The sequence below is a fragment of the Equus quagga genome, chromosome 10, assembly GCF_021613505.1.
Source record: "Equus quagga isolate Etosha38 chromosome 10, UCLA_HA_Equagga_1.0, whole genome shotgun sequence".
Classification (NCBI taxonomy): domain Eukaryota; kingdom Metazoa; phylum Chordata; class Mammalia; order Perissodactyla; family Equidae; genus Equus; species Equus quagga.
In genome coordinates, this window is record NC_060276.1 from 40,320,981 (window position 1) to 40,339,583 (window position 18,603).

At 38.1% G+C, this 18,603-nt stretch overlaps 1 pseudogene; it reads left to right on the plus strand.

Moving 5' to 3' along the window:
- Window positions 1-606: 606 nt before the first annotated feature.
- Window positions 607-949, plus strand: LOC124245429 (macrophage migration inhibitory factor-like; annotated as a pseudogene).
- Window positions 950-18,603: the final 17,654 nt, after the last annotated feature.

The window sequence follows — 18,603 nt, forward strand, 5'->3', positions numbered from 1 at the left end:
AAAACATCTCTAAATTATTTTTTGTTTTGGAAAATAGTTATTTTAATAAAATAAGTTATTTATGTTAATGTGTTTATTGTTATTTTAAATGAATTAATAAATATTTTTAGATATTTTCAGTTTTGATTTCCAATACAGTAAATATTGATAGATCTATAACCTACATAAACAAGCTCTCTTTAGGGTCTAAAAAATATTAATTTTTTTTACCATGTGCATGTAATTTTATTTTAAAACATATCATAAAAATAACTGTCAGCATTTTGAAAAGAAGCACTAGTGTACCTCCTTTGAGCACATTTGCAAAACTTGCAAAAGGAAGAATTTTTTTTGTCTTTTTAAATTTTTTCCAGCTTTATTGAGATATTATAGACATATAACCTATCTAAGTCTAAGGTGTACGATGTGACAATTTGATACACATATATATTGCGAAATGCTAGAAAGGAGGAGGAATTTTTAAACTATTCCGGGGGCCGCAGCCAGCATGGAGGACGGTACCTGGCGGCGGTTGCGTAGCTCAGGTTTCAGGGCTGCGGCCGTGCGTGCGTGTGGCCAGCGTGTCGCTTGGTTCCTGTGGGCCAGACCCATCGTTCCTCTGCCATCATGCCAATGGTGGCGGTGGACACCCACGTGCCCCGCGCCTCCGTGCTGGATGAGTTCCTCTGCGAGTTCACCCAGCAGCTGGTGCAGGCCATAGGCAAGCCAGCACGGTCCATCACGGTGCGTGTGGTCCGGGCCAGATCATGGCCTTCGGCGGCTTGAGCGCCGTGCGCGCCCTGCAACCTGCATAGCATCAGCAAGATCCGAGATGCTCAGACCGCTCCTTCAGCAAGCTGCTGTACGGCCGGCTGGCCGAGTACCTGCGTGTCAGCCCAAAAGGATCTACATCCAATACTACGACATAAATTCAGCCAATATGGGCTAGAACGGCTCTACCGTCACCTGAGGGCCACGCCACCCCAATGCCACTGCGCCAGGCCCCACCGCCTGCAGTATTCTGCCCGCCCTGCCTCCAGCGACCCCCACCTCCCTGTTGGGAGAAATGAATCGTTTGCAGACTAAATAAATAAATAGATAAATAAATAAATAAACTACTCCAGCTCTGCATGGAAAGTGACTAACACAGAAAGACCAGTTCTACTCATTGAATTTGCTAAGGCTACATTTGTGCAAATCTGGAATCCCACACTAGCTTTAACTTTTTATTTTTGAATAATTGTAGACTCACAGAAAGTTGAAAAAGCAATACATACAGTCCTATGTATCTGTCGCCAAGCCTCCCTCGATGGTGGAAATTGTAGTACAATATCAATATCAAATCCTGGAAATTGATATTGGGACAATATTGTTAACTGGACTGCAGACCTTATTCAGTTTTCATCATTTTTTACATGCATTCATTTGTGTGTGTGTATGTGTAGTTCTATACAGCTTTGTCCCATATATACATTCGTGTAACCATTACTACAGTTAAGATATAAAACTGTTCAATTATCTCAAAAGTGCTCTCTTTTGCTACCCCTTAATTTTTGTACCCCTCTGCTCATCCTTGTACCCTGGCAATGATTCATCTGTTCCCAATCTCTCTGTTTCTGGCATTTTGAGAATGTTATGTAAATGGAATCCTATACTACATAACCTTTTGGGAATTGACTTTTTCACTAGTGAAATGCCCTTGAGGTCCATCTGGGTGGTCGTGTGTATTAATAGTTCCTTTTTATTGCTGAATAGTATTTCATTAGATGGATATACCAGAGTTTGCTTATTCAGTCACTAATTAAAAGACTTTTGGCTTTGCTATTATGAATAAAGCTGCTATGAATATTCACAGACAGGTTTTTGTGTGAAAATGTTTCCGTCTCTGGGATAAATGCCCAAGAGGCTACTTGCGAGGTCATGCGATAAATGCATGTTTAGTTTTATAAGAAACTGCCAGAATCGTTTCCAGAGCCTTACCATTTTACATTTCCACCAGCAATGTATGAAAAATCCCATTTCCCACATCTTTGGTATTACTCTTTTATGTTTTAGCCCTTCTAATGGGTGTACAGTGGTAGCTTATTGTTATTTTAGTTTGCATTTCCCTGATGGCTAATGATGTTGAACATATTTTCATGTGCTGCTTTGCCATCTGTATATCCTCTTTGGTGAAATTCTGTTCATGTCTTATGCTTATTTTCTACTTGGATCATTTGTTTATTACTGTTGAATTCTGAGAGTTCTTTATATATGCTAGATACCAATCCATTGTTGGATGTGTGGTTTGTAAGTATTTTCTCCCAGTCTGTAGCTTGTCTTTTCATCCTCTTAGTAGGGTCGGTTATAGCACGAGTGTTTAATTTTGGTGAAGTCCAGTTATAATGATTTTTCTTTTATGTATGTCATTTTTTTTTTTGGCAACTTGCCAAAGAACTTTTTGGCAAGGTCTAGGTCCCAAAGGTTTCTCTTATGTTTTCTGCTAAAAGTTTCATAGTTTTGCATTTTACACTTAAGTCCATGATTCCTTTTCAGTTAATTTTTGTATCTAGTGTGTGGTTCAGGTTGAAGGTAATTTTTTTCCCTATGCATGTTCGATTCTTCAAGCACTGTTTTTTGAAAAAGCTAGTCTATTGAATTTTTTTTACATCTTTGTCAAAAATCAGTGTTGCTCTGTTTCTGGGTTCTCTATTTGTTTCCTTTGATCCGTGTCTATTATTCCTCTGATATCACACTGTCTCCATTTACTGTAGCTATATAATAAGTCTTATCATTGGATAGAGTGATTCTCCCCAGTTTATCCTTCTTTGCCAAAATTGTTTTAGCTATCATAGTTACTTTGCTTTTCCTCATAAATTTTAGAATAAGCTTTTCTATATCTATGAAAAATCTTGCTGAGATTTTGATAGTAATTGTGTTAAACCTATAGATCACTTTGGGGAGAATTGACATCTTTACTATACTGAGTCTTCTGATCAATGAAAACTGTATGTCTCTCCATTCATTTAGATATTTGCTTGCTTGCTCGCATCTGTGTTTTACAAAGGAGGATATACCTGTGAAATGAGAGGATAGGTAGATTCTCAGTGATTTCATCTTGCTCTGTGAACTCTGCAGCCTCAGTTCCCTCATTTGTGGTGACAACTCCCTTATAAAGTCATTGTGAAGATTTAGAGATGCTACAGGTCTGAGTCCTGCTTCTGCCATGTTTACTTTCCTCCATATTTTTTTTTTTTGGCTGGGAAAGATTCACTCTGAACTGGCATCTGTTGTCAATCTTCCTCTCTTTTCTTTTCCTGGGAAAGATTTGCCCTCAGCTAACATCTGCTGCCAATCTTCCTCCCTCTCTTTTTTTCCTTCCCAAAGCCCCAGTACATAGTTGTATATTCTAGTTGTAAGTCTTTCTGGTTCTTCTATGTGAGCTGCCACCACATCATGGCTACTGACAGATGAGTGATGTGATTCTGTGCCCGGGAACCAAACCTGGGCTGCTGAAGCAGAGCATGCTAAACTTTAACCACTAGGCCATCAGGACTGGCTCTTTCCTCCTTAATTTCCTCTCTTTAGCTTTTAGGCCTCTTGAGTCCTCATCTGTGAACCCACATGCAATAATAGTGGGACTGACTTCCAAGGGGGTGTTGTGAGGAGATGCTGTGAGAATGCAAATAAAGCACCGGGAAGCCTGCCTGACACAGTAGGGGCACCATAAGAAGTGGCTGTAGAATACTGTTATATGAATGTAGTGAGGTAAAACTGTAATTTCTTCCTTTCACTGAGAGTGACTGTTGATAGAAATCAGGGAGCTAGCCTAAAGACCTGCCAGCACAAAGTAGTTAGCAGGATCTTGCTGAAGGTTTGGGACAGTGGAAGATGTTCATCGCAACACAACAGACAACAGGAAAGAGAATTTCAGAACCAAGTGGCTGCTATGACCCAACATTTATAGAATAAGAACAAGAACGTGAATGTTTGTGTTTGTGTAAAAGCACATCTGAAAGTACACACACCAGGCTGGACTGTGGGGAGTTGGGGGAACTTTCACTTTTACTGTCTTCTCTTCTGTCTTTCAAAGCTGTTTCGTTATTAAAATGAGCATATGCTAAACTAAACAATGTAAAATAATTTTTTAAAAGGCCAACCAATAAAAAAATTAACCAATCAGCAAATTACACAAAAGAGTCTCAGGATAGTTTCACTCAAACTTCTTTTTCATTCAGCCTTCTGCTTGGCCCTTGGGCTCCCTCGCCTCCTTGGCTTAGCAGCTCCCATCCTCCAGAGTTCCTTCTGCAGTTGTCCTTCTGCAGAGAAGTTTTGCTGCTGTTTTCCTCTAGGCTCTGGCCATCTCAGCTGGGTCCACAGAGCCTCACTCACCTCCCCAGCTAAGTAGGCATCCCTGCAGGTGTGTTCTTAACCCAAAGACAATTCCCGTTCTGAAGGGGATTACTGGGTTAGCTCTTACAAGATTTTGTTCTCTCTTCCTTCACATGGGTAAAGTAACCTAAGGCTACTGAGTTTAATGAAATTCCCTGTGAAGAGGCTAAGAGGGAGGACTTAGGTAATCTGTCGTCAAGGCTGTTCAGAATTGGAGGAGAAGCATTTGGTGCAGTTATGATAGTATTCTATGGCACAGAACTTACAATGCACCAGGCACTCTTTTAAAGAAAGTGCAAATGTTCACTCATTTAATTCTCACCACAATTGTATGAGGGACTTCCTGTTATTGCCTCATTTTACCAAGGAGGAAGCTGAAGCACAGAGAGGTTAACTACCTCGCCCAAGTTCACATAGCTTGTAAGGGAAGGAGCCAGAGTTTCAAGAATGCCCATATCCAGTTCCTCCTCTCTCTATCCAACCGCCCAAACCCTCCACAGGCAACCTGACTGGCCACTTTTACGCAACGTACAGTATTCAGATTGGAATCACAATATCACTTCTTGAAGAACTCAACCAGTGCCTGACTCTCAAAAGCTAGATTGAGGAACATGGCTTAGTTGGTACAATGTATTAAAATGTCCTGTTGGAAACTAATTAATTTGTGATTACCTTCTTTTTCATCAATATGTTATTGAGGGTATAAAAGAAGGATTTAGGGCAGCCAAACAAAGAAGGGAGTGATGTAGTCTTATTCCATAAGAAGTGAGTGAGATTAGCCTTTTCGTAGTTGAGTACCTCAAGATGTGCTATTCGACTAAGGTGAAGGTATAGTGGTTGGGGCTGTGGATCTAGAAGTTTACAGAAGCCTGTGTTCATCTTGAGACATTCTACCATTGGTCTTCAGCTAGAGAAGTGCCTACATCTGCTGGAAATGGATAATAAAACGTGTAGAACTGGATGATAATGAAAAATCTGCTTCTCAGCCAAGCTTTTATAATGCACCTGAAACAGTACTCAAAAGCAAATTTAAAGCCAAAGTGCAAATATTTAAAATGAAGAAAGACTGAAACTGTATGCAACAAATGTCTACTGTAATAATTTAGGTAAAGTACAAGAGAGGCTCTAATAGAGATAAGAGTAGAAATCAAATGAAGTAGAAGCAAAGAAACAATAGAAAAGTCAGTTAAACCAAAAGTAAATTTCTCCGAAAGACTAGTAAGCAACCTCTGGAAAATTTGACCCAGAATAAAGAGAAATGCACAAATTAAAAAAAAAATTGAATGTGTTCTTAATGCCATTGAATTGTACACTTTAAAATGGTTAAAAGAGTGAACTTTATGTTATATGAATTTTACTCCAATAAAAAATATTTGGAGGGGCCGGCCCAGTGGCACAGCAGTTAAGCTCGCACGTTCCGCTTCTCGGCGGCCCAGGGTTCGCTGGTTCAGATCCTGGGTGCGGACATGGCACTGCTTGGCACGCCATGTTGTGGTAGGCATCCCACATATAAAGTAGAGGAAGATGGGCACGGATGTTAGCTCAGGGCCAGGCTTCCTCAGCAAAAAGAGGAGGATTGGCAGTAGTTAGCTCAGGGCTAATCTTCCTCAAAAAAAAAAATTTGGAATGAAAAAGGGGAGATATAACTATATTTAGAGTACAGAAGAATCAAACTATTTGGTATATCTAGTAATTACATTAAAATACCCCATTAAAAAAGTGTCAGAGATTCCAGATGAAACTAGCTATGCAAAATGTTGACAATTCTTGAAGCTGGGTGATGGGAGCATGGGGGTTCATTATGCTGTTCTCTGTACTTTTGTGTGTTTGAAAAGTTCCATTAAAAAAGTTAAAAAACAAACTCCCAAATCATTTGAAAATTGAAGTAATTTGGTGATTTCTTAGAACTGAACTGACCTTTAAATATTACATATCAAAGTCTCTACTAATGCAGAGTTAAAGGGTATTACAAGCACATTAAGAAATGAGGAAAGACCCTGAGTATGAGCCAGTGCTACCAAAGTAGTTCATGCCATGGGCCACCTCCATCTCCGGTTCCTGTGGGACATAGTCCTTCATTCAGCAACTCTACTTCTAGGAATGTATCCTCAGGAAATATTTGGCCACATGTGCAAATCTGTATGTGAATGAGGATGCTCTTTCAGCAGGTTGATAACAGTGAAACATTGGAAACAAGGATATATAAGGAAGCTGATTCAATAAATCATGGTTATAAGCAAATAATTGGATATAATGCAGATTTGAAAATCTATTTTAACACGTTGGACCTCTTTTTCCTCGTTTGTAAATGGAGAAAGCTGAAGGACGATAGAAAAAAGAGGTTGTACTCCTCAACTAGTTTTATGAGGCCAGCAAATCCTTGATACCATAATCTGACAAGAACGTTACAAGAAAGGAAAATTACAGGCTAATATCTCCTATGTACCTAAATACAAAAATCCTAAACAAAATATCAGGAAATTGAATCCCCCTAGCAATATATAGCAGTTATAATAAATCAAGACCAAATTGGATTTATTCTAGGAATGCTTGATTGGTTTATTATTAGAAAACCAAACAATATAATTTGATGTGTTGAGACAAAAATAAAAAATATATATATAATTGTCTTAATAGATACAGAAAAGGCACTCAATAAAATTAAATATCCATTGAAGATTTTAAAAACTTTAGTACATTTGGGGTGGCAGGAAACATCTTTAATCTGATAAATGATATACGAAAAACCTGTAGCCATACTTAATGCTGAATTGTTAAAAGTGGTCCTATTAAGTTCAGGAATAAGACAAGGATGTCCTCCCTCACCACTTCTTGTACTCTAGGTCCCAGCCAGTACAGTAAGGCAAGAAAAAGAAATAAGATGCACATAGATTGGAAAAGAAGAAATAAAACTTGTTTATTTGCAGATGATATGCATGTGCATGTAGAAAATCCCAAAGAAGCTACAGATAAAAACTTATAATTATTGAGAGCGATTAGCAAAGTCAATATATAAAATCAATATCAAAAGATCAGTTATATTTCTATATACCATCAACAAGCACTTAGAAAATGAAATTTAGGGGCTGGCCCAGTGGCATAGCAGTTAAGTTTGTGTGCTCTGCTTCAGCGGCCTGGGGTTCACTGGTTTGGATCTCGGGCGTGGACCTACACACCACTTATCAAGCCATGCTGTGGCAGGCATCCTACATATAAAGTGGGCACAGATGTTAGCTCAGGGCCAATCTTCCTCAAAAGAAAAAAAAAAGAAATTTAAACAAATATTACATTTACAATAGTGTACAAAATCAAGTACCTTGAACTAAATTTAAATAAAATAGGTGTAAAACCTTAAGCAAAAGTTATAAAGCTTTATTGACAATACCAAGTGTTTTTGAGGATGTGGAGCAACAGGAACTCTTAAACACTGATGGTGGAAGTGGCAGTTGATATGACTTTGGTAGACAGTTTGGTAGTATCTAGAAAAGTTGTTTGGGGGATCAGAATTGGCCGCCCCAAAACGTGTGTCTTTGACTTGATTATTTTTAAGAAGAAAAGACTTTGAAAGAAACTTTGACCTTCCTCTTAACTGCCTAAAAGAATTCAAGATAGAAGGCCTGTCCCAGGACAGGCCATCACCATAAATAACTCTGGGTATGGTAGGCTGGGAGGATCCTCTCCAAGCCCATTTTTATCAAAGTTCTCTCTCAGGTCACATTGCGTATAGATGGCCCAGCAAACATTTGTTTATCAAACATTTGCTTTTCCATCTCCATGTAAATTGCCTTCCTCCCCTTTGAAGTCCCAAACCACTACCCCCAACATCCTCCTTTGTCTTTAGCTGAAGATGGTATTTAAGGTGGTGGCTTCAGCCATTCTGATGAGTGACTCAGTTTTCCCCCATGTATACATGGTTCCTCCCATGTATACATGTTATTAAGCTTCATTTGATTTTCTCCTGTTATTCTGGCTCATGTCAATTTAATCCTTAGACCAGCCAGAAGGACCTAGATGGTAGAGGAATACTTCTTCCTCCCCTTCAGTTTGATGATGAGGATGGATAAAACTTCACTGGCTGGATGCCACTTGCTCCTGGACTATGCCAGCCAAGAGATCCTGGAGACCTGACAAGAGCCAGCAGGAAGTAAGAGTTCTCACCATGTCACTCTCCCAGATCTCTCTACCTGCAGGGTTCAGTGGAAGCGAGAGTGGTGAGGTTTTTTTCCTTGTCTAAATTTAGATTAGCAAGAGAAAATATTGGTGAAGCTAGCTTCTTGGACTCAGCAACTCTAGGAAATTTGGTTTGAGTACTCCTAGTTTATTGATCCTTTCCATCCCAGAGATGGTCAGTGTTTTTCCTTGTCTCTGCCTTCGTGTCTGTGTCTTGAGAGCTTGACTTTGTGAGCTTTTTGGCCTCCACCATCTGGAGAATGCACGTACTGGTGTACATCTTGGCAGCCAGTCGAATAGAGTCTTGCATCTATGGTTAAGCCATAAAAGGCTTATTGGTTTGAGTCACTATTAAGATCCTACTCATCAATGGCCAGAAATGGATCATTTAAATTGGAAAAATGTCTAAATTGGAAAAATTTTTAGAGAGCTCTCATCATAATTGTTTTATTGGTACCTATGAAAAGACGAAATTAAAAAGAAAATGTAAAGAAAGAATGACTAGCCTTAAGAACGTAATCAAATTTAGGATCTACCAAAACCCTGTTGGTGGAACCCTGACTCAGGCTACAATTAGACTGAAAAAAAAAACCACCCTTAAAGGTGTAAAGGTTGATAGGATTATAAAGGTTGGGATGTTTGAGCAAATATTACATAAAGAGGTTGTATCAACTTTGCCTGAGTGTTTTTTTGAAAATGGATGTTGTGTCTGGCTGGGAATGCTTCCTCTACCCAATATAAGACTGAGACTTGTTGATGAAATCCTAATAGAAGCTATGATTAGAGGTATAAGAGTTGATGGAATTGAGATGAAATTTTGTAGAAAAATTGATATATTTATGTGCTTCATGCGAAATGATTACATCTCTTTTGCAGAATTATAAATTGTATTGTGGGGATAGACATTGTGTCTCACTGGGGGAAGCATTCCCCCAGTATTGATATTGTAAGACAGCGTATAAATCTGCCCTTCAGACAATGACAATGTTAATTAAACATGCTAAAGGAAGTCCGTAGGGTTGCCTCAGTCCACACAGTATGAGATAAAAACTGGAGGCTAATATCAGGTGCTAATAAAAGAGATAATAAAAGCCCTCCCACCAAGGTAAATTGGCCTAAGGTTAAATTGTACACTTAGAAAGAGGGCCTTTGTTAAACACTTTGTGCAGAATTTTAAAGGTTTGGCACATTGTTCTAAAGTTTTAAAGCAATAGCTGTGGAGTCTTTGTGTATGTGTGTCTGTATGTATGTTATATATGTGTGATATTTTACCTCTAGATGGTATAATTTCTAAGAGAGCTCTCTTTAATTGGCTTAAAGTAAGAACTTATATAAATTATTTCTAAATGTAATAGAAACTAAACCAAATGTTTTTCAAGTTAACATGATATAAAATAATCTTGGGTGAATGAAACCTTGTTGAAGTTTGTGGTTTGATTAAAATAGTCATCTCTACAGGATTATCAGCATTGGATACGATGCAGACATGCAGCCTGGGTTTACTAGTCAAATAAACTCATGTTGTCCCTGTTACTAATTTGTTAGCAAAATAATAATTTAAAATGATAAGCTAATTTGGTCTAATGTCTTATGAAGTTTTCATGGGTTATCTAAACATAATTGTGGAGAGAAAATTATTTAGATATAAGAGATAAGAGTTTATAGATAATTATAAGCAATATAATGATTGCTTTTAGCAATCATTATAGTTTATGCCATGTGTACTTAAAATAACTTCCAAAATCTCTTTGGTCACTTGAAACTTTGAAGTTTTGCTAGGTTAAATTAAATAATAGAAAATTCCTGGAATATCTAGGTCATTTCCAAATAAGATAAAATATTAGATATTAGTTACTAAATATAGGTTTATCTACTTTTGGCTTCTTTTTATTTAACATATATATTTTCTTTCTTTTTTTTTCTTAGATATTGGCACCTGAGCTAACAACTGTTGCCAATCTTTTTTTTTTGTCTGCTTTATCTCCCCAAATCCCCCAGGTACATAGTTGCATGTCTTAGTTGCAGGTCCTTCTAGTTGTGGCATGTGGGATGCTGCCTCATCGTGGCCTGACGATCAGTGCCATGTCCATGCACAGGATCCAAACCAGTGAAACCCTGGGCCGCTGAAGCAGAGCGCTCGAACTTAACCACTTGGCCACAGGGCCGGCCCCTGCTTTTTGCTTCTTATTACAGAGAAACTAAAAGATGTTTTAGTTTAAGTCTATTAGTAAACGTGTCTTGTATTTAATTAAAAGATTGTACAATGAAGTAGCATGTTTCTAGAAATTATAAAAGGTATTTATAAACTTTCTAAGCCACAGAATGCTAATGTAAAAGACAGTTCGTAATTGTTTACTTCTTAGTTTTTACTTAAAAATTAAGGTTTCTAAGGGTTAGAAATTAATATATGTGATTAAAGCTACTAAAAATTAATAAGGAAAACATCTTAGTATTGAAGAAAAGCAAGATGTATGATTTCAGTAATAAAAAATAAAGATATTTTTGTTTGTTAAAAAGGTTATAAAAGGTTTGTAAAAGAAAATCCTCTAAGAGTTTTGTGTATGGTCAAGTTGGCCAAGATTGAAGTGAATTTAACTAAGCAAATGTGTTTTAATATAAAAAATAAGCTGATTCAAAATTAGAATTTGGTTTTTTCTCTCTCAAAAGGATAATTTTCTTAAACTTTTTGTCTGTTCTTGATAAAGAAATTATGAAAAGTTTTTCTGTGAGTAATCTACCTTAAGAGTAGGGATTTTATATTTTATCAAAATAAATTTCCAAGGCAAGGGAAAACAGGATTGAAACAAAAAAAACCCCACCAGTTGGGAAAAAATATTTACAAGTTATATATCTAACAAAGGGTTAATCTCCATAATATATAAAGAACTCACACAGCTCAACAACAAAAAATCAAACAACCCGATCGAAAAATGGGCAGGGGACATGAACAGACATTTCTCCAAAGAAGATATATGGGTGGCCAATAGGCACGTGAAAAGATGCTCCTCATCACTAATCATCAGGGAAATGCAAATGAAAACTACACTAAGATGTCACCTTACACCTGTTAGAATGGCAAAAATAACCAAACCAAAAAGTGACAAGTGTTGGAGAGGTTGTGGAGAAAAAGGAGCCCTCATACACTCTTGGTGGGAATGCAAACTGGTGCAGCCACTATGGAAAACAGTATGGAGATTTCTCAAAAAATTGAAAATAGAAATACCATATGACCCAGCCATCCCACAACTGGGTATGTATCCAAAGAACTTGAAATCAGCAATTCCAAAAGTCCCATGTACCCCTGTGTTCATCGCAGCATTATTTACAATAGCCAAGACATGGAAGCAACCTAAGTTCCCATCAACTGATGATTGGATAAAGAAGGTAGTGTATATATATATACAATGGAATACTACTCAGCCATAAAAAGGGATAAAATCATCCCATTCACAACAGCATGGATGGACCTTGAGGGTATTATGTTAAGTGAAATAAGCCAAATAGAGAAAGACGAACTCTGTATGACTCCACTCATAGGTGGAAGTTGAACATATAGACAAAGAGAACTGATTGGTGGTTACCAAGGGAAAGGGGGCATGGGGGGAGGGCACAAAGGGTGAAGTGGTGCACCTACAACATGACTGACAATAAGGTACAACTGAAATTTCACAAGGTTGTAAACTATCATAATCTTAATAAAAAGTTAAAAATAAATAAATAAATTTCCAGTATTGTTTTCCATCAGGTCTTTAATCACAGGCACTAAAGTTTTTCTTACAGCTATTTAATTTTCTTCATTTGCCTGAAAATCTTTCTCACCGGGGTTAAATGGATAACTAAGCATTGTTTCATAGGACCTATGATTTTATGTGGGTAAATGTTATTGATATAAGTGTTTTAAAAATTATATAATATTCCTAAAATTCTGACCTGTGCTGATTATCAGTCATAATTCTAATTATTATCTTAAAGTGTTGTATGTCACAGAAATAACCAAATTTCTTTGTCAATTGCCATTTTTAAGTCTTTTTTCATTTACAGACAGTTATTTTACTCTGATGCTTTTGGAAGTATGTTTCATCTTCAGAGGGATTCATGGAAAGGACTCTGACACTTACTCTAGAATATAGGTGTCTGATAAACTTTCAGATCATAAAACTGAACTGAGTAAGAAATTACAAAAGTCTAATGGAGAAACTAAGGACTTCATGAAACTACTGATAGAAGATTAAGATTAAGAGTTGGGGGCTGGCCCTGTGGCAGAGTGGTAAAGTTCATGCACTCTGCTCTGGTGGCCCAGGGTTTTGCCAGTTCGGATCCTGAGCATGGACATGGCATTGCTCATCAAGCCATGCCGAGGCAGCATCCCACATGCCACAACTAGAAGGACTCACAACTAAAAATACTCAGCTATGTACCTGTGGGGCTTTGAGAGAAAAAGGAAAAATAAAAAATCTTTAAAAAAAAAAAAGAGTTGATTACATGGGACTGAATGAACTGATGAGGATGATTATAATTTTTATGACTTTTTGTTTGAAATATTGCTGTTTTTTTTTCCTCAGGAAGATTAACCCTGAACTAACATCTGTTGCCAGTCCTCCTGATTGTTTTGTTTGAGGAAGATTAGCCCTGAGCTAACATTCCTGCCAATCTTATTCCACTTTATATGTGGGTCACTGCCACAGCATAGCTAATGAGTGGTGTAGGTCCGTGCCCGGTATCCACACCTGTGGACCCGTGCCTCTCATGGCAAGCATGCCAATCACTCACCATGGAGCCAGCCCTTTGCTGATTTTTTTTAATGTTTTGTTTTTTTCAAAATTAAGGAAATCTTTTTCTCTTAAGCTAACTATGATTTATAACAATTTGGTAAATTATACTTTTGTAAGCAGAATTGAAACATTTATCTTTTTCTCCTTACCTGATCCCTCCCGAATTTGGAAATCTTAATGAGTGAATATTCTTATTTTCATGGCAATATAGTTATTTGCATAAGTTCAACAAGAATCTGTTCTCCTTATGACAAGACACAATTGGAACATTGGTTATATTACCAAGGCTTTGACTGGAATGTCATAAATTTGAGAAAAACATGCATAGACTTGGGTATGACCAAAATAGCTTTAAGGGACAAAAACTGACTTTATGAAACAAATAAAGCCACTTGAAAATATTGACCTGTTACCTTGCTTATAAGATTCCCAGCAGGCTGACCAGGTGAGTAAAGAATGTCACTTCCCAGGCAGGTGCAAGAACCTCAGGATATTTTGGGGACCTAGAGAAGAGAGGAATTCACCCAAATCTAAAGGTATTACAGTCAGAATCTGATGACAAGTCCTCAGCTTAACTTTCCTGGCCTGAAGAGGCCTATAAAGTTCAATCAGAGATTCCATATGAAAAATTCCAGCAAAGTGGATTTAAAAAAGCCTGTATGATCAATTTCTATTTTTACTGTACTTATGTATATAATTGGGACAATTTTTATTGAAAGTAGACTTATTTTCCAAGCCAACTAGTCTTAGTTTGGCTATCTTTGGTAAAAATGAGGGTGATTTTAAAGAGAAAAGTTATGTTTCAGTAGAAACTATAATACACAATGGTAGATATCAGATTCTAGTACTGTTGATTGTCTTTGAAGTTTTGTTTTCTACCTGTAAACTGGACTGGATCCTGAATTCATGTAGTTTCCTGAAACATCTGCCTACAGATCTCCAGACTAACATTTTCAATTTTATTTTCATCATTTTCATTTGAATTGAGAACTGAAACCACCCCTGTTCCTGAAGCCCTGCAAACTGAAGCTGGGCAACTTGATATAAACTTAAGAGAACTTACCATGATATCATGCCTGTTGCCATGTAAGCTACTAAAGAGATACCTGAATGCCCAATGATATCATCAGAGACATTTCAAACTGCAAAAGATGCTTTGACCCTGACATCTAGAAGTCTTCTTGACTGTCTATCCCCTAGACTCAGAAACTGGTTTATAATTTGCTCAAACCAGTAACTTTGTTTTTCTGTTTGTTTCCATAGAAATTCTTCTTATTAAATACCTGGTTGCTGCTTACACAATATTGGCCTCACTTTGGGAGCCCACCTGCATCACTGTCTGAAATGAAGTTAACTGGACTGATCTATTATCAAGACCAAAAGACGCACTCGATGAGATGGAACAATCTACCCACTCAGCTTCTGGACTGTGAAACTTCCTAAAGTTTCAAAGGTGGGACTGTGGACAATCAGAATTGGCCACCCCAAAATATGTCTCTTTGGCTTGATTATTTTTAAGAACAAGAGACTCTGAAAGAAACTTTGACCTTCCCCCTAATTGCCTAAAAGAATTCAAAATGGAAGGTCTATCCCAGAACTGGCCATCACCATAGATAACTCTGGGTATGGTAGGCTGGGAGGATCTTCACAAAGCCCATTTTTATCAGAGTTCTTTCTTGGGTCACATTGTCTGTAGATGGCCCAGCAAACATTTGTTTATCAAACATTTGCTTTTCCATCTCCATGTAAATTGCCTTCCTCCCCTTTGAAGTCCCAAACCACTACCCTCAACATCCTCCTTTGTCTTTAGCTGAAGATGGTATTTAAGGTGATGGCTTGAGCCATTCTGATGAGTGACTCAGTTTTCCTGGGTTTCTCCCATGTATACATGTTGTTAAACTTCATTTGATTTTCTGCTGTTATTCTGGCTCATGTCAATTTAATCCTTAGACCAGCCAGAAAGACCTAGAGTGTAGAGGAATAGTTCATCCTCCCCTTCAGTTGAAAATACACATACTCTGTGAACCAGCAGTTCCACTCCTAGATATATACCCTATGCATACACATGTGCACCAGTAGACCAGAAAAAAGATGTTCGTAGCAACATTTTTCATAATTGCCCCAAACTGGAAACAGCCTAAAAGTCCATCAACAGTAGAATGGATAAATAATTTCTCGTAAATTCGTAGAATGGAATGCTATAATGCAACGTTGAAAATGATGAACTAATGCTACATACATCAATGTTGAATCTCAGAAACATAGTTGTAAGAGAAATGAGCCCGATACAGAAGAATACATGCATTATAGTTCTATTTATATAAAGTTCGAAAACAGTTGTATTTGGGGATTCCTATTTGAGTCGTAAAGCTCTAATGAAAAGCAAGAAAGTAATAGTGATACTGTCATGACAGTGGTTTCTTTTAGGGGAGAGGAAAGAGGTTGTGATTGGGCAGGGGCTCACAGGTATTTTGGAAGTTCTGACAATGTTATATTTCTTGATGTTTGTGGTAGTTTCCTTTATAATAACTTATTAAGCTGTATATTTACATTTTGTGCATTTTCTGTTTTTTTTTCCCCCTTAAGTAAGAATGTTTTCGAACCTGGAGATAATATTAGGATCTCGCTCAGGGTTTATTGTAAGAATGAAATGAAACCATGTAGAGCTCTTAGAATATGCCTGGCACTTTGTGAGACCTTAATAAACGTTAACTATCCAAACACAATAAAAGTTTGATGTTATTACTGTTTTCATCTGTTGCCAGTATTTCTCAGTTTGCAGTTTGTCTTTTATTTCTGTTAATGCTATCTTCTGAGTTATTGGTCTTTCCTTTATAATTTCTTTCATCACTCTTAACCATAGAAAGACTTTTCCAATCCAGAGATTTAATATTTATTTTCTTGCAGTTTTAAAAGGGGTTGCTTTTGAACATTTGATTCTTTTTATTCCTTTTGTTACCACACAAAGGGCACGACCTACTCGCCACAAGACAAAAGCCAATTGTCCAGAGGCAAGATGGTGGCAGAGAAAGGGCATTTATTAAGTGATAAGCTAGCAAATCGGAAAATGTGGGGACTAGTGTCCTAAAGAACACTCTTAAGAGGGGCACAGAATCTCAAAGCAGTTATATAGGCCAGTGGGTTATAGAGGAGAGGGTTAGGAATGTTGACCTTCTGGTGTTACAGACTGAGAGTCGCCACACCAGATCTTTCAGTTGTCATCGATAATGGATACCAACATAGAATCTCTGTCCAGGGGTCATCACATTCCTAAGGAACTCAAAAGAACAAAGTTATTGTCTGACTGTAGCTGGGAGGTACATACATGAGTAGGGGTCATCAAATCTACAGAGCAAGTAGATCTCCTGGAGGGTGCATATCCAGCTGGGTTAGTTAGTCGGGGGTCATTCAAAGTTAGAACATGGTCTCTTTTCTACAATATGGCTTCCCTTATGTGAGCCTTGTGTTGCTCCAGTATCATTTTCATAACAACAAAATATATTATTAAAGAATTAGTACACACTTGCATAAAATCTACATTTATTTCTCAAATTGATCTGGAATTCTTATTTAGTGTCATGAGAGAAAGTAAACTGATCTTTTTTCCATACAGCTAATGAAGTCCCCCTAGCACCACTTAAGTGAACAATTTGTCCATTCCCCACTGACTTCTGCTGCCCTCTTCTCTTACATATGTTAAATTCACAACCATTTGCACCTAAAGCATAGACAGGAAACAACATGGTGCTTGAATGGAATGTGATAATATGACTGAAGGGGGGCCGCTGCCTGACAGCAGAAGGGGTAGCTGCAACCAGAGGGAAAGAAAAAGAAAAGTAGAAAAGCCTCTCCTGTCAAACAAGTGTTCCTTAAATTAAGATTCCGTGCTTGTGTGTGACGCACAAGCCACTTGCTTTTATGACATTTGGCTGATCACTTCACGAGTGTAGACCTCGGTTTCCTCCTGTCTAGTGCAGATAGGCTAGCACCTACATCACAGGATGCTGTGCACAGGAGAGCTAACCCGAGTAAGGAGCACAGGCTTAGGAGTCAGTCAGCCAGGCATCTCATCCCTGGCTCCACCACTAAGTAGCTGCATGACCCAAGGTAACTTTCTGACTTTCTAGCCTGTTTCCTCATCTGAAATATGTGGCAATTAATAGTAATAAAATTAATATTAATAGCAAATTAGAAAGTAATAGTACTAGCGATCTTATGGGGTTGCTACAAGTATTAAAGAACTACTGCGTTTAAGGGGCTTAGAACAAGGATGCCTGACACATTCTAAACTTTCGGTAAACCACAGTTGTGGTGATTTTAATTTTGATCGCCGTTATAGAAGGATCAGGAAGAGAAAGCAGATTCAGCAAAGGAGACTGAGAAGTAGCTGCCAAAAAGATCTGGAGGAGAGAAACTATGAGACAGGGATGTCATGGAAACCCAGGGAAAATAGTATCTAGAAGGAGGGAGATAATGCAAAAGAAGGTCATTCAAAGGCTACTTTCTCCTGAAAAGACTCATTTAATCTCTTGGCGACTAATGAGAATGAAGGGTGAAAGGAAGGGGAAAAACTCACATTCTTAAGTGAAGGCTATCAACACAAAATTCTCTAAAAGCCTTCTTTCAGCTAACTTTCTTATTCTGATCTGAATGCCCAGGTCTCCCATGTCTTCTGAATAGGGAAAAACATATTTCCTGAGTAAAGGAAAAGCCAGTGTCACACAAAGTGAAATAAAGTCTCAAGATTGCATCATTTCGGTGAAATAAAAATTTAGACAATTTCGAGTTTACACAACAGAGAAGAGCATGGGGGAGGGCAGAAAAGGGGATGAATCACAGAACAGGTTTTCAAAGCAGGGGTCTGTACTGAACCCCCAAGCTAACTCCAGTGAAAAGGAGGGCAGTGGGAGGGGTAGTATTTACTTATTTTTCTTTTTACTCTACCTGATCCCAGAAAGAGATTATGACAGCATAAACTGCTTATCTGGGTAAATCATTCAACAAGCATTTATAGAGTAAAACTGAGAAAAAGTGAGCAGAAAGAGGAATGAGATTTTAATCTAGGAGAGATGAGTGGGCAGATCCCCTCTAAGGGTAGATTCAGAGAGGGGTGAGGAGGAATAAAGGGCTGTAAACCTACAAGGGTCAGAGAATGTTGGGAGCCCCTGTGGCTTTGGGGGCCTGAGTGGATCTGCCTCCTGCCTGGGGGCAGGGGAGACGTCTCCTTTGGCTCTGGAGAGATGGTGGTGGCTGCCTGGGGCCCTGAAGTGCCCCAGAGGGATGCAAGGAGTGGGCCTTTTGAGACTTTGCT